Here is a 15,688-nt window from a genome sequence, read left to right on the forward strand (position 1 = left end):
CTTTCCCTTTTCTTCTCTTTTTAATTTAGTAGGCTCTTTTAGAAGTTAGTAACAGAAGTTAGAAATTAGTAAAAATAATATGAAGAGGTAATGATATTCCAAAGACTTGTGGTTTGGTGTTTTATGTTTTTTTGTTTGCTTTTGTTTTGCTTTGTTTTGTTTTGCTTTCGGTTTTTAATTTTGATTCGGTTTTTTTGTTTGTTTTGCTTTTGTTTTTGTTTATGCTTTTGCTCCAGATTGTATTTTTATTAACTTAAATGCTTCTTAGAAATCTTGAGGAAAAATGAATGAATTTTCTTGTTTCACCCAATGGTTCTACGTGCAAAATATGATCACCTCACATTTACAAATCTTTTAAAAAGTTTTCACATTGACAGAAATGTCCAGATGGACTTAGATCACATGAGGAACAACAGGGTAAGTAAGAAAACTGTTTTTTTCACAGCATGTCCAAATAGAGTAAATCCTTACCACATTTATAATACGTTTCTAAAGATGTTATTGTCCACAGAATTATAATTTTTAACATTATTAATGAATGAATGAAGGGTTTTATCAAAAGATGGTAATGTGAGTTACTGATCCTATCCAGGCCTGAGGATTTTGTGGCATATTAGAAAGTGTTGTCCTAATGAATTTGTGGCTGACTAGGTGTGAGCCATGCTGTACATGAAGGCACCTTCCTCAGAATTACTCCATTAAAAGAGTGACATAGATAATGGATTGATGTCGCCGGTTGGCCACAAGGTTTTCGGGGTGAAGGAAGAGACGAGATGGGCTCCATGATCAGAAGGCTTGATTTATTATGTCATGATATATATATATATTATACTATACTAAAAAGAAAAAGAAAAGGAGAGTTTCCAGAAGCTGCTAGCTACCTAAGAATAGAAAGTAAAGAATCATCAACAAACCTTGCTCTCTCCGACTGTGTCCGAGAGAGCTCAGTTGTGGATTGGCTATTATTTCCAAACACTCAATCTGGGCCAATCCAGAACTGACCTGTTGCATTCCACAGAAGCAGACAATCTCTTGTTTACATCTTGTTTCTGGGGCCTCAGCTTCCCAGAAGGAAAAAATCCTAAAGAAAGGATTTTAGTGAAAAGGATGTCTACGACAGATTGATGAGAAAGTTTTCAGTCTGAATAACCATTGTGTTGCAGCCATTTAACCTCAGGCATTTTGTTTATTTATACTTACACTACAAAATACGTTCAGTTGAGGAGGTTTGTTTTTTATTCTGCAAATAGGTATAATGAGCCTTTTGTCCATCCTTTCCCCAGAAACCTTAGACTCATTAAGGAACTTTGAATTGACAGATACATGATGGTACCAAAGAAAATGTCTTCCTTAAGAAACAGAAAATAAGAAAACAAACTTTTAGGTGGAGATTGCACATATAGGCGCAAGTGCAGTATAGCAACCCATAATAATACAAGGTTTAACCTAATTCTCAATTCATTAAGCTATTGGTATGTTCATAAAAGAACATAAAACGCTAACATACTCGGAAGAGGCCATGCTTTGACCCTCTGCATGGATGGCAGTCAGCCCTGCAAGGCTGAGCTATCTGTATCTGTTTAATGATGCTGTTTTGGTTTTTATCTTTTTTTATTTAGTATATCTTCTCTTTATTCTTTACACATATATTTGTAACCTATTGTATTAGTGTCTACTTTTCCCAGTTGTTTTCCATGCCCTTTCCCTAGGCAGAAAGACAAAACATATTCCAAAGCCCCTATTATATCTTGGTTCTTCCTGGCTAGCAAGGCCAGAAACCACCTCTTTGAGACACATATTTTTCATCAACAAAATACAATCCCATCTAAGGGGGGAGAATTTAGAAGGGGCTTGGACTGGGGTGGGCAATTTCATCGCCACTTGTGCTCCTAATTTTTGCTTTTCTTTCAATTATGCTAATTTACTCAACTTATGAAATTGTATGCACACCTCATGGAGGGGTGGGTTTTGTGGACATTTTTCCATAACCGTCCCTGGAGACCTTCAGTGAAGATCCACTTTTATATTTCCTGCCACACCAATATTATCTCGGAAGCGTGTTGTTGCATTCCTAGGTTGAAAAAGGCATCACTACTTTAAGTGGTTTTCTCACCTTAGATTTCCCATTCTGCTGTGTGAATAAGAGCATATGGTGCTCTCTTCTGCTTTGTGTGATGAGTTCAGTGTGCAAACAGAAATCCTGAGCTTCACAGCTGCCTTTGTAAGTGAACGTGTTAAAGGGTACACAAGAGGCAGCCATGAAGGTACACCTTGCCAGAGGGAAAAAAACTACGGTGGAATGCTGGGGAAAGTCAGCGGCATTTCTACAAGCTGTCCATGTATAAGCAGAGGTGGTACCGAGAATCTTAAATGTGTGTTAGAGAAGGAGAGCATCTGCTGTGGGAACTGAAAGGGTTCTGCCTGACTGGTTGTCAGGCCAGAGGTTCTATGTAACTGTCAGGAAATTTGAGCTAACAAAAAGTCTAGTGATATTGAAATTTTTCTTGCTCTTCTGCTTAAACATTTAATTTCTTAGAGGAATAGGAATGGAAGCAAGCTTTTTCTCTGTATTTGTTGAACCTGTCTCTTCTTACCCTTTTTTTCTACATAGCTTTTCTCCTTCCTCTATCTCCTTTCCCCCTGTTCAGGATCTTTCTCCAAAGCTGATGTTGCTTTGAGGGAGCTAGACAAGATGCCCTCCAGAGATCCCTTCCCATCCAGCTCATTTGATGGCTTTGTTATTCAGTGTCTGTGTGGTTCTGAGATCAGAGTGGTTGGGCACACTGGGAAGAAACCTGGGGAAGATGGAGATGGCTGCTGAGCACCAGCCAAATACTTTCGTGTGTTTGTAGCAGTGGGAGTAGCAAAAGCTTTTCATGTAGGCATTGTAGAAGGCAGTTTCCAGGGAGTGGTGGAAAAGGAATTTCCTATCTGAAATTATAGCGCCTTTTTTTTTTTTTTTTTTTTTGGGTAGAGAGCTTCAGGGAATTGTGAGAGACTTAAAACATGAGCCTTATGGTGGTTAAACTCATGTGTGTGCTGGGAACACTCAACAGACCAAGGGGGCTGGCTGGAATGGCCACCATGCTGTGAATCAGACACTGGTAAATTCTCTCCCAGAGAGAGAGACTGGTGCATTCTCCCATCCCCTGGGCTGGAAATATCACTGACCTCCACGTGAAAGTAGCAGAGCAGACTTCTCACTCTGCAAAGTGTGGGATGGCTCAGTTTTCATATAAAAGCAACTAGGGGTTAATGTGATTGAGAACAAGAGAGTAGTATTGAGAGACATCACCTCTGATGTGTCATATGAAATGATGGGAATGTGGGCACAGTCATACAGAAATGGACATCTTCTTTCATGTTACTGGAAACTTGTCATAGCGACCTTGGGGATATTATAATACCAACTTTGGTTATGTTAACCTTACTAACACTGAAACATGGGCTGAAATCCATATTGCACGGAGACCCTAGCAATGTCCTTAGCAGTGAATTGCAAAACTGTTACAAGAAAGTTCCTGACATGGGAAAGGACTGCTAGTTACATATTCATAGTGAATGCTACCTTTCACTACAGCAACTTTATGTGCGGGAAAATACAGAAACCACTTTCCTTCTATTTCATGTTCATGGTGTCATTAGTAACATATTAATCTTAAGTTGTGGACTACATTAATTTCAGAGAATATCTATGGAATATTTAAGTTGGAACAATGCTGAAATTTGTGGAAAATTCCCTGCTTTCTAGCACAATGATTTCCCCACCCAGTGGTTAATTCAATGGAAATTTCTACTGCACAGAATGCTAATACTTTCTTACTGATGTAATTTATAGATACAGAAAGATTAGCATCAACAAGACTTTTATTTCAAAAGCAATAATAGAAAATTCCATTGGTAGATCTTAAGAAATGGTTATTCTTTATGAAATTTCACGGTTATGGTTCAGAGCATCACAGACAAAATTTCCACATTCATTCCAAATATGTAAAGGGCTGAAAAACGGGATTTAATTTCTCTGACCTGTTAGTAACCTCATCAAAGCCTTTGCAGGGTGTGTAACTATGTCTAGAGGGCAAATAGATAGATCACTTCTGTATTCTGGTGTATGAACAGGCCCTGAGTAAATGGGCAGAAGGTCATACAAAAGAGGGATACATTGGGTAACATACACTGGATTAGTCACCAGATTAGTCACCACTAGCTGGCATGTTCCTGAAGCTGATGTTCTCACCAGCTCTTCTGCATCTCCTTGACTCTGTCCAGCGGACACTGGTTTGTGCTGAGACTGGGCTGTGAAGGCTGGGAACCCAAAACTGATGTGCAAACCTGATGTTTTCCTGTACTAAACCAGAGAGGTGCTACTCAATAGGTGTCAACGTCTTCCTTTCATGTTCTTCCATGAAGCAGCCTTCAATTTATGCTTATATGTTAGTGGGAAAATGGGAAAAGAGGAAAAAATCTTACAACTTAGTTAAGAAAAACCTCAAACATTTAATCACTCTGCAAGTTTATTCTGCAGCAAACTCTTGGCACTGTAGTTGTGAGCAGTTTTGTTTGCTCACCTTTGAGACTGCAGAGGGCTCTCTACAAGTAGATGAACTTACACCTGATCATACCTTTGATCCTCTGTTGGAAGGGAGGAAGAAAGGAGTAGCAATGGGGAGGTATAAACTCCAAAGTTCTTAACCTATTGTCTTTGAGGGAAAAAATCCATAGATTCCTTAGTGTTTATTTTCCCCTCCCTCTTTTTTGAGTATAGTATAGCATGGATTGTGTCTCTGAATCTTTGCTTGTATTTTCACTCAAGGACCCCTCTGTGACATGGCAGGATTCCTGTGTTGGACACTGGCCTAGTGTTACCTGAAGCACTGGAAATGATTTTCACAAAAATTCAGACTCTAGGAGGTGGCTGCAAACCACACTGATGCATGCTGTGGGATATCAGAGTGAGCAAGCCTGGTTGCTTTGCTGTAGCAATGATTTGTTATTCCAATATTGTTTATGATTAGGCTGGTGAAACCAGTTTGGAAGGGAGCTGCTCCTAAGTACTTCTTCTAATGCTCAAACCTGTTTGTGAACTGAGATGAGGAAAGATCATGTGTGACATTATGCTGGAGCTCTGAGGTGGCAGTAGCCTGTGATGTGTAGGAGGGACAAGCAGATGAGGAAAAACTGCTTTACCTAGACCAGCTGTGCCATATTCCATGCATCAGACTGTGACAATCAAATCTTTCAGGGGTGGCTGGGAATTTCTTGGAAAAATCATGTTACTCTGACATCTGCTTGCACTACATGAAAAGCTTTCAACCTCACCCATTTTAAAAAAGCATCTCGTCTTTCATATGTGTGTTTTCGCCTGCCCCCTTCCCTCCCCAGCAGTGCATTTCTTTAACTGTGTGGTTGTGACGAGGGATCTTAGTTGTTGGCAAGAATAGCAACTGCTGATGTGGAGTCTTTATGAAGGGATAGAATCTTAATTGCTCATTCTAAGTTTGTCTTTTCCAGGTACAAAATAAATCAATCTCAAGCGGTGTAGCTATTGAGAGGAGACATTTCAGTGTAATGCAGAACGCAACTTTATGTGTGAAAATGGCATACCTTGAAAATCAATTTCAAGTCAAAATGGGGTGTTGATTATTGTCACTTATTATATTTATGAGGCACTAAAGGGCAAGCCACAGTATGTAATTTGGTCAACACCAGTCTATTGCATGTGCACATAGCCTGTTAATTATACATTGTACTTTCCAATGCTAAATGCAGTGCTCAGGTCACATAACTGCTGATAGATTGTATTGTAGGCTGAAGAATGGATCTTGTACTACAAGATTAAGATTAATCTACAGAATTAAGACAGATTCAGAACTGTGGCAATTGGTTTTGAAATGATTAATGGAGAATGTTATATGTAATTTTCCTCAATAGTGACATTGTACTTACTTCCTTTGCTGCATAAAACATTTCAGGCTGTGGATGTGTGAGGGGATTTATTTCATTACTGTGCAGAATATCTTAAATAAGAGTGGGAAAAGCATACTGAGACCAATATGCTTTTGGTTGTCAGGCGGTGAAACCATTTGGTACACAAGAAAAAAAGGAGCCACATTCTTGGTACTCTTGAGGAAGAGGATAGAACTGTGCATTGAGCTCTTAATAGAAAAAGTTTGATCTCCCTATCTCCTGGAAGATGAGTAGGGCTCACTACCTGGTACCTGGAGCACTTCACGTCACTCACTTGATAGTGAAGTGGCCCAGCTTAGTCTTTTCTGGAGCACAAGGCTACCCACAGAATTATGGCAGGTTTGGGCCATATTATGAACTCCCTTGCAGACTCCTTGCTTTGACCGTGGGCAGGTCACACAGGCTCCGTCTAGTATTGTACAGGGCATTCATGGGGTGTTTTTCTCCTGTGGCTGTATTCCAAACAGCTTGATAAGACCATTGCTGTGATCAGTGAATTCCTACCTCCATGAAACACTTCATCCCCATAAAGTAACCCCATAGTTTCCATCCCCATAGTTTTTAAATCTAATTTTTACTGCACTTTGGGTTCCATCAGGAAGCAAAACCTATTCATAGTGCAACTTTCTGCAGTCCTGGCAGATTGATAGCTGTTGACTGGCTCTCTAGTCTTAACTCCCTGTTAAAAGTGGGTGAAAATATGTACTTTAGAGGTATATGCTGTTTGTCACTGTAGTGCTTTCTCTGTCTTGCCTGCAGATATTCATCATTTCACAAGGCTAGAAGCCTCAAACTTATGTCTTTAGAATATTAATGTGAAAAAACTCAGAGAACTCCTTGGGATTCACTAAGTTTCAGTCTGTAGGTTTTTATTTCAGTCTGTTCTTATTTTCTCTGTTGAATTTTATTTGGCCCTGGTGATTTATCTTTTAGTGATTATTTTTTGGGCTTCTTGAAGTGTGAGGTTGTTCAGAAAATCTGTTTGTGATGCTTATTCCTGAAGGTGTGGCAGTGTGCAACAGCAGCATGCCTGGTTGTGTCTCTCACTCGGTTCCTCACCACTCTGACCTCCTTCCAACAGCGACTCTATTCCTTTTAAGATCGGGGAAATTACATTTTTTTTTTCAATCCCTATTACTACATAGCTTGCTGATGCTCTGAGAGAGTTGATGTGTACTTTTTCTGGGTAAATAAAGCCTATACTGACTATAACAGCCAGAGATCTCACAGAGCATGAAATTCCCTTCTCCATTTTCTCTTGAATGTTATTTGCTCACCTGGTGCTGAGTTTCACAGAAGAGTGCTAGAGTACTGCACCTGGGGAAGGTGGTGGTGGTTTTTTGGGAGGCAGGGGGGTGGTTTTTTTTTTTTTTTTTAAGAAAAAAACCCAAATGAAAGCCAAGATGCCTTTGTATCTTTTTAATACTAATTTTTAAAAATGTCTTAAGCTGATGTAGCATTTGGTATGGCATATTCTGTATAAATGGCCAAGGATGTGATAGAGCACGGTTAAACATCTTAACATTGATGCTTTGTAAAAAGCTTGGTGTACAATTCAAAGTTGTTTCTTATGACAGAAATTTATGGAGCCAAACTCTTATGTGTGTGTGTTGTTTTTTTTTTTTTTTTTTTTTTTTTTTTTTTTTTTTTTTTTTTGGTGCATATTAGGACAGGTGATATTTTGAATGTAGACCAAGTCTGATAAATGTTATGATGAGCTTTACTATAAATTCACATATGCCTGCTCCCTTTCATGCATGGACAAGATTTTAGTAGGACTTCTTTCAGCCCCTGTAAATTTAAACATATTTAGCACCCAGTCACCCTTGTGTTTCTTCTGGTCTCTTTGAGTCGGATAAATTCTCATTGTCAGAATCTCTCATCTTGGAATCATTACATGGGCGTACAAAAGATGCAGAGCTGGTTCATCAGAAAATAATGAGTGACTGTCCTTTGCTACCCAGAAAAAATTCTTGGGGAGGTGCTAGACATCTCTGCTGTCAGCTGACATTATCACTTTAAATCAAGTGAAGCAGACACTGCAGATAGCATCTTACTGCCACAGAGCAGGTAACCTTGACAAACCTAGGGGTAACAATTTTAAGTCAGGACTGAGACACACACTGGCAGGTCCTGTAGTAAAGGGAGTCTGGTCTTGCAGCTGTCACCTGTGGCTACAGGCATTTGGACATGTGTCTCCCGCCTGTGAATTGAATGACAGCCTCCATGAATACGAAATTCTCCTTTCAAGTTTTGGGACACTATTGATGTAGAGCGGTTTCAAAGCACTTCTCCTGTTTTCTTTGTTCTTCTCCCTCCCACAGCAGTAAGTAAGTCTCCCCACAATAGCGTCCAGCCTGTCCCTTGCCCTTGTAGACTCCATTTGGGGTCTCCCAGCATCTCTGGGAAGAAGCCTGCTAGCGTCAATTAAAAGTGACATTCACTGCCTGATTTATTCTATTTCCTTGTGAAAGGACTTGGGCTACAGTGTGTTAAAAGCTGAAAGAAATCTGGACAAACACAGAGGAAAGTTGGAACTAAGAGGATTATGAAATTCACTTACTTTCTGAAATGAAATTGGCAAATTGGCATGTTTTTTGACATAATTGCAATACCAAACTTACAAATCACACTCATAACAGACTTCTGAGGCTTTCAGATGCACCACATTCTAACAGTCCAAGCTATCATGCTCTGTATGCCTTTGGAAAGTGCAGCCATTGCAATGGAGAGTGGCACTAGCACAGTCTTGAGGAATGCCCCCTTGTAGGATTTATCTATTACAGTCCTGATCTGGAAAGATGGGGTTAACCTTCTGGAAGACAGAGTGTCCACACAATACATGGATTACAAAAGGAGTACTTCATACCAATCACTTCATCCACTAGTGGCCCTTTTCACTCGCTTTTTGAGCAGAAGAATACTGGAAGAGCTGTTGTAGGTCTGAGTCATGCTATGAGCTCCATTGTTGTCTTCTTTCTTGACCCTGGGCTTGTCAGAGATCACAGGCAAATTGTGGGATGTATGCCTGTCCGCAATATCTTCCTGGCCATGAACATGAATCAGTTGGAATGAAACTGATCTTTTTCCACTAATTTGAGCCTGAAAGGCCTCCTGGCTTCCACATGCTCACAGCAAGCACTTGACTAGTTAGTACCACAGAACAGAAGCAGCATGTTTGGGCATTGAAGGCCCGAACCCGTTTGCTCTCCCCACAGCTCAGAAAAGGATAATAACAGTATCACACCTTAGAAATGTGTTGCTATGTTGATGGAGAAGAAGCCAGTCAATTTCACTTTCATAGATGTGTAAGAATGCCATATACAAACCCACATAATAATTTATCTCCTATGCCCCATTTCATGTATTGACTGCTACCAGGAGTTCTGTGTTAATTTACCTAGCAGAGAATACCCTTCCTAAACATGCTGTGGTTTAAGCTATCACCAAATGAAGGGCCTTGAATAGCAAAGAGGCCAAACTTGTTGATGAAAAGACTACTGCAAGTAGCTCAAGACAGTTGGGCAACATGATGATAAATTACATTCATTGTTGCTGGCTGCAAGGGAATACAAATCAGATGGAACAAATTAATCTCCTCATATACATCGATGGCTTCTGAATTAGTTGCCACCTCCCAGGGAAAAAAAATAAGCTATGGTTTGCATTGTGGGAAGTTCAATGAAGATGTCTACTCAATTTTCAGCATCAGTCAGAAATTAATAAGCTGTTGAACACCTTTAAACTGAGGCTAGGGAACAACACAGCAGCAATGTTCTGCACTACATATTTTCTGCTTTGTGTACATGCACATTTTAGACTCTCTCATTGCCCTCTTAAAAATCAGAAAAAGTAAAACTCCTGAGAAGAAATCAAGGAGACATGCCTGGACAAGCACAAAACTGGGCAAAATTGTTAGTTGCTATTCAAGGAATAGTTGTGCAGGGGCCATTTTTTCCCAAAAAATCAAGGAAGGAGCTGCATATCTTCAGACTGTAGTCAGCTTTGGATTGTCATGATTTGGCTTGTGACAATCAGACTCATGGCTGAGGTAAACACCCCTGCCCAACTCTACATTTTCAGTTATGAGAAACATACTTGGTTTAAGCCATAATATCAGAAACAAAAAAGTGAGTAAAAATCTTTTTCTTTTCTTTTTTTTTTTAATTTAATGAAAGCCTTTACTATTACTTTTTTCTAAAAAGATTCTTAAAATTGTTTCTTTTTATCTGTTTGAATCTCTTAGTTTTATTGTTATTTTATGGTAAAGAGTGCTGACCAGCGGTTAGATGAGATGCATTCCGTGTTATAATATAAGTGCATATTTTGTTGCAGCATAATTCTCTTCCCCTGAAGCACTGTTCTTTGGTTCTCTCTAGTGGGAGACATTTTGACAATTCTTATGTTTCTATGAACTGCAACTTAATTACAGTCTCTCTGGGAAACTGATGGGCTTTCATACGGGATGTTTTCTTCCTGCTCTCGATATTCTTTCAAAAAACCTTGCTTTTTGGCTGTCAACCAAAATACATAGATGAATTGGGTTTTTTTCAGCTTTATTTTATTTAAACACAGCGAACATAAGGTATCAGAGAGGAAGTTATGAGATGCCCAAAGATTAAAGGTTGAAGTATTCCCACAATGTATTAAAGATTACAAGATGATGACAGTCCAGTGGCAGTCTAAGAAGAGGGAAAGTTAATGGACTGTGAGATTAAATTATGCATCTAGAGAGTGCTCAGCTTATTACTGACAGGTATTGCTTTCAGAAATAATTGTTCATTTTTAAAGGTGCTTCTCTGCTTTGTGCTGAACAGATCAGCCTCCTGGAAGTGGTCATTTAAGGTCATCAGCATATGAGTTACTTTTTTGCATATAGAAAATCAGTGATGTAATAGGATAGTTGGTTTTTATGGCTTTTTAGTAAACAGTAATTGGGTAGAATGGTAGCTCTGTTGTCAGACACATTTTGAGGTTATGTTAAATAAGAATTGAATTTTGTGACTGATATCAAGAAGGCTGAACGCTTTCAAATCCATGGGGCTTCAGGATGCTTATTCAACCTTCTTTAGGGAGAAGCTTTCAGTGCTTTTCATAAAAACAGAGAGTTGTGGAAAGTAATCTCTGAAGGTCGACAGTATAGCCTTCTGCTCCAAGTGGGATTTCTGTCAGCATGTCTGTGTCTTTGCCTAGTCAAGCTGCTTTCTACTATCATTTTTCTTTGGAAGGATTGGACAAAATCAATAGGACTCATTCAAAAAGAGGGGACTATGTCTGCAATTTAGCTCTTCTTTTGCTTGTTTTGGATATATAGATTAATTTTCTAGGCAGGCATATTGATTTGTTCAGTTAATTCCTTTTAGGTACAAATCATGTTGCTTGAGCTTCTTTTATTCTCACACAAGGCTCTATTACCTTTTAGCAGGGGTTTTTGTTCATGAATAATGCAGAAATTGAGCACCTAGTACAGGCAGCAGCTGGATTATTACCCTTACATATCCGTGTTTTGTAGAAAATGCAGAAATAAGAAATACAAAAGCCCTGCCCCTTATAAAGATCTGTAGTGATGCTGACTCATACTTAGCATGCAGAAAGACCTGCAATAAATGTGCCTTTTCCATTCAATAAGTTTTGAGCTTCTCTTGAACAGGTGACAAAGATGTACCTCTGTGCTTTGAATTGCTCTGAGAATGGGATGAGGCCATGCAAATTACTGTGGTACTTGGTGATTATAGGGAAATCTCAAGTAGTGTTCTCCTGAGGTGGTCTCTTTGGACGTGGTTTGTCTGTTTCAAAGGAGACTGCATTCCAGCACCTTGCGGATCCCCTGATGTTTAAGGATGTGCTGGAAGTCAGGGCCACCTGCATGCCCTTGCTGCAGAGAAGCTGGTGGCACAAACCTGCAGCAGATGCAGCGGTACAGGGACAATGCAGGTCCATCCTCTCTTGGTACATCCACCTTCACTGCTTGCCACTTGCTTGGGGCAGATGGGAAGGTGCTTCCTCCTCTCTGATTTAGTGTCTCGCTCTGTCCCTGCATAAAAGCACCATCCCTCTTATTTTCTCCTCTTTGTCCCGTTCCTTGGCTTTTGGTATAGATACATCCAGGTAATAATCTTTCCAGCATTGCTGCTGTGTTAGCAGCATGAGACAGAGGGAAGAGGCAGATACAGAGCTGCAATCCTGCCTCTTCTTCCCTGCTCCTGTGAAGATGCATCTGAGCAGTCATACAGTGGCCTGATCATCTTCCCCTTTTAGATTTTCCTTCCCTGGATTTCACAATAGACCTCTAATGAAAGTGCTTATACAGCCCATCTAGCCAACCTGATGGATTTTTCACTCCCACCTCCTCAACTGCAATGTTTCTTAATGATCCTCCAAAGGCCTCCGGAGTGACAGCATCATTTAACTGGGACATCACCATGGCCTTTTTAATGTACAAAACCAGGTGATTGACATGAGGGGGAAACCAGCAAAGCAGGTAATACACCAGCTTTTCTGAACCCTCCACAGCCCTGCCTGAGGAAAATAATCTCTCAGCTGTGTCAGGCACTGTGGAGACAGATGAAGCATGCATGGGTGAGCCTCTAAAGGGACTCCCTCCAGAAAGACAGACGAGGAGTGTCTAGGGGTGGGAGTAAAGTGTGGCAGCTGTATTTACTCTAGTTTGCTCTCAGTATTAGTTTTATGACTTGAAATTACAGGGCAATACTGCTCTGAGGAGGAGATGTCTGAAAAGCTAAGCAGGGCTCTTTTCCAAAACAGCTAACAGCAGGGGATGTTCATTGCTCTGTGCCTCTGTGTTTTCACTGAAGATAAATTAGATATTCTGAAACTCTCAAACTAGGGGACACAGTTGCATTTTTAATAATTTTACACAAATGTACACAAATACACACATATATATATATGTATATATATATGAACATGCATTTAAAGATTTGCTTCTGCTCTCATTCCCACTTCAGAGTGACAGTGATGTGCAAAGGCATGTGAAGGCTCGAGGGCAAAATTCTCTGCAATTAAGATGTGCTAACATTGCTGTCACCTCTTCTTTTCTCCAGCTTCCCCATTACATTTTTATAACTTTTCTGCTTCAGAAGTGAACCGTGGTTGTACCTCCTGGCGGAGAAAGGCACTGGGTAGATCTGACAAGTTCTGCTCTCAGGGAGGAGGAGACTGCAGGGCATCTCACTGCAATGAGATCTCTCCCCTGCCCAGGAAGCCCCTGCTGGTACATCATTACTGTACTTTGTTGTGTTGATATATCCTTCCCATACTGTCTAGAGTGCCTTCATTCCCTATGGAAGAGACTGTGCCACCCTTATCTGTGTGTGCCTCATCTGCAATCTGCAGTCTGGCCCAGGGCACTTTGCTGTGTTTTACTGCCTGGCAGAATTTGCCCTGATAAGAAACTGAGATTGCAGTTTCATGGATTCAGCTAATTGGAAGAGGACAACATTGCATCCATTGCAACTGATAACAGCTTGACATTGACCTCTTTTTGGGAAGATTGAGAATGAGAAGATTGAGAATGAGAAGATTGAGAATGTGTAAAATGCAGAAAAGATGACCAGAGACAAACTTAGTAGGTTTCAACATTACCTTGTTTTAAACCATGTTTTTCAGAACTTGATATGGGGGAGGTCCTTGAAACATTTAAGAGGACATTTTGTCGTTTTGCCCAACATGGTAGAATACCTTCTTTCCTAGCATTTTTGAATCCATATTTGTGGAAAAGATAATTTCCTAAATAAATCTTCTGCCTGCATTTTCTCAGATGTGGTATAGGAAGGTTAGCCCAAATATAAACTGGTATAAATAATTTAAATATTTCTTTAGCTGCCTTTCAAAGATCCTATTGAGAACTCTGCAGATTCAGCTACTACAGTCACAAGCTCAGGAAATGCTAGCATTAAAACTGTGACAGAGCTGGTCTTGACTTCAGTGGAAAAGGTCTGGATAAATACAGTTTTAGCCAGCCAGTTCTTTTTTGAGGTTTGCTATATGACATTATTTTCCAACAAGCAAAGCCTCTAGAGGTTTCTGAAAACCTCTCTTCACTGGTTTCCATTTTGTCATCATTCTTATTTTACAGGCAGAGAGCTGAGACAGACCAGACAGGTGAACTAGAACTATCTGGCAGACAGTGGTAGGTTTGTGACTCATCTCTCCCATGATGCCCCTCATGTTTTGATCCAGAATTTCATTAGGATGGCTGATGAAATCATGGCCCATTTACCAAATCTTGGTAATCTCTTCTTGGTTGGACAGAGTTGTTCTTTGGAAAATAGTATGGATGACAAAATCTTAGTAAGTGAACAGAGGAGAAGCAGTTCCAAGAAACATAAGCAAAGGAAAATCAAGAATGTAAGTAATTGTGAACAGTTATTGGCGAAGGATGAGCTTGAGGCAAAAGTAAAGGACAATTCTTTGTCCTGCTCATTAATTTATGAAAAGTGAGTGGTTGTTACACAAAGAAGAAGTTAGTGAATTTGGGTAGGTTTTTTTGGTGTGTGTTGAAGTGTTTGCTTTTGATTTCTTGCACAACCAGGCACAGTCTCAGCATGAGCCACTTCATCATAGTAAATTGTAAGCTTGCCTCCCTGGGACTTTGGGCAGGGCTGGGTATGATGGTGTGCCTAAGGAAAGCGTGATATGGGTCAGCTTGCAACTTTACATGGATTCCCCTTCTTAAGAGAAGCAATTTCATTGTGGACTGAAGAATGTCAAGAGAAAAATGAATACAAACAACAAACTCCATGCCAAAATGAAGCACTTGCTAAAGTCAGGGCTCTCTGCAATGATCCTGATAGCCTTCCAACTTCTTTTATATCATTGAATCTTTACTGATTTTAATGTCATTAATTCTGATTTATAGCAGCAGTGTAGGCACAGGGAATGGCATTATCAATTTGCAATATCAGGCTGCTCCCTGAATTTGCACCCATAATTATGTTTTTAGAAGCAAGTTAAAGTTTCCTATTATATCCACAGCAAGATCTATTTAAGAGATAGCAGTTGCACATAAAGAAAATTTATGCCACTGAGGAGTGAATCAGCTTGGAAAAAAGATAGAGAAGATCTGTATCTCTTTTCATCCTCACAACTCCCACAGACAATTTTTCAGGTTCCAGCAATGCTAAGAGCTTGATTTTCTTTCTCTCTTCACATAAGAAAATCCCTCACTTTTGTTCTGCATCCCAATTCTGAAACATGGTGTCCTGGAGTGTGATATTCTATGTGCCTTGTAGAATGCTGCGGACCTAATCCTATCAGATAAAATCCCCATGAGCTCCAGTGGAATTCACGGTTAGAGTAAAAGCAGGTGGAAGAGAAGGAAGTGTGAGCTGGTGTGTGTGTATGTGTGTGTGTATTAGCCATCACACAGGATTTTTCTGTGATAGCTGATGATGGTAGAGGGGCAGGTAAACAGGGTACCCAACTTTCCTTACGTCACCTCATAAATCTGCTTTGGAAAGGGTTCACAGAGAATCTGAAAATATGCTGACTTCCCCAAATTTCAAACCACAATATTACTGTTGGGATAAAAAAAGCTTTTACTGCTATTTTGATGATTTCCTTGAGATTTCTTTTTGCTGGAAACAAGTTCAAACACCTTTCTCCCATTTCATCTGTTATCATTCTTCTTTCCTAAAATTGCCCATCACTCGCACCTTTTTTCATCCAGCAAAATGTGAGTGCTTAAAACATTTGGGAT

The 15,688-nt window shown here is 39.9% G+C and overlaps 1 protein-coding gene across 1 annotated transcript in view; it reads left to right on the forward strand.

Annotated features, from left to right (window-relative positions):
- The window catches only part of LOC102045477 (tetraspanin-3-like), a 79,437-nt gene that overhangs the window by 21,743 nt on the left and 42,006 nt on the right, over positions 1-15,688 (forward strand). The gene's annotated exons all lie outside the window — the stretch shown is intronic.

This window comes from Geospiza fortis, unplaced genomic scaffold (assembly GCF_000277835.1).
Source record: "Geospiza fortis unplaced genomic scaffold, GeoFor_1.0 scaffold240, whole genome shotgun sequence".
Taxonomy (NCBI): domain Eukaryota; kingdom Metazoa; phylum Chordata; class Aves; order Passeriformes; family Thraupidae; genus Geospiza; species Geospiza fortis.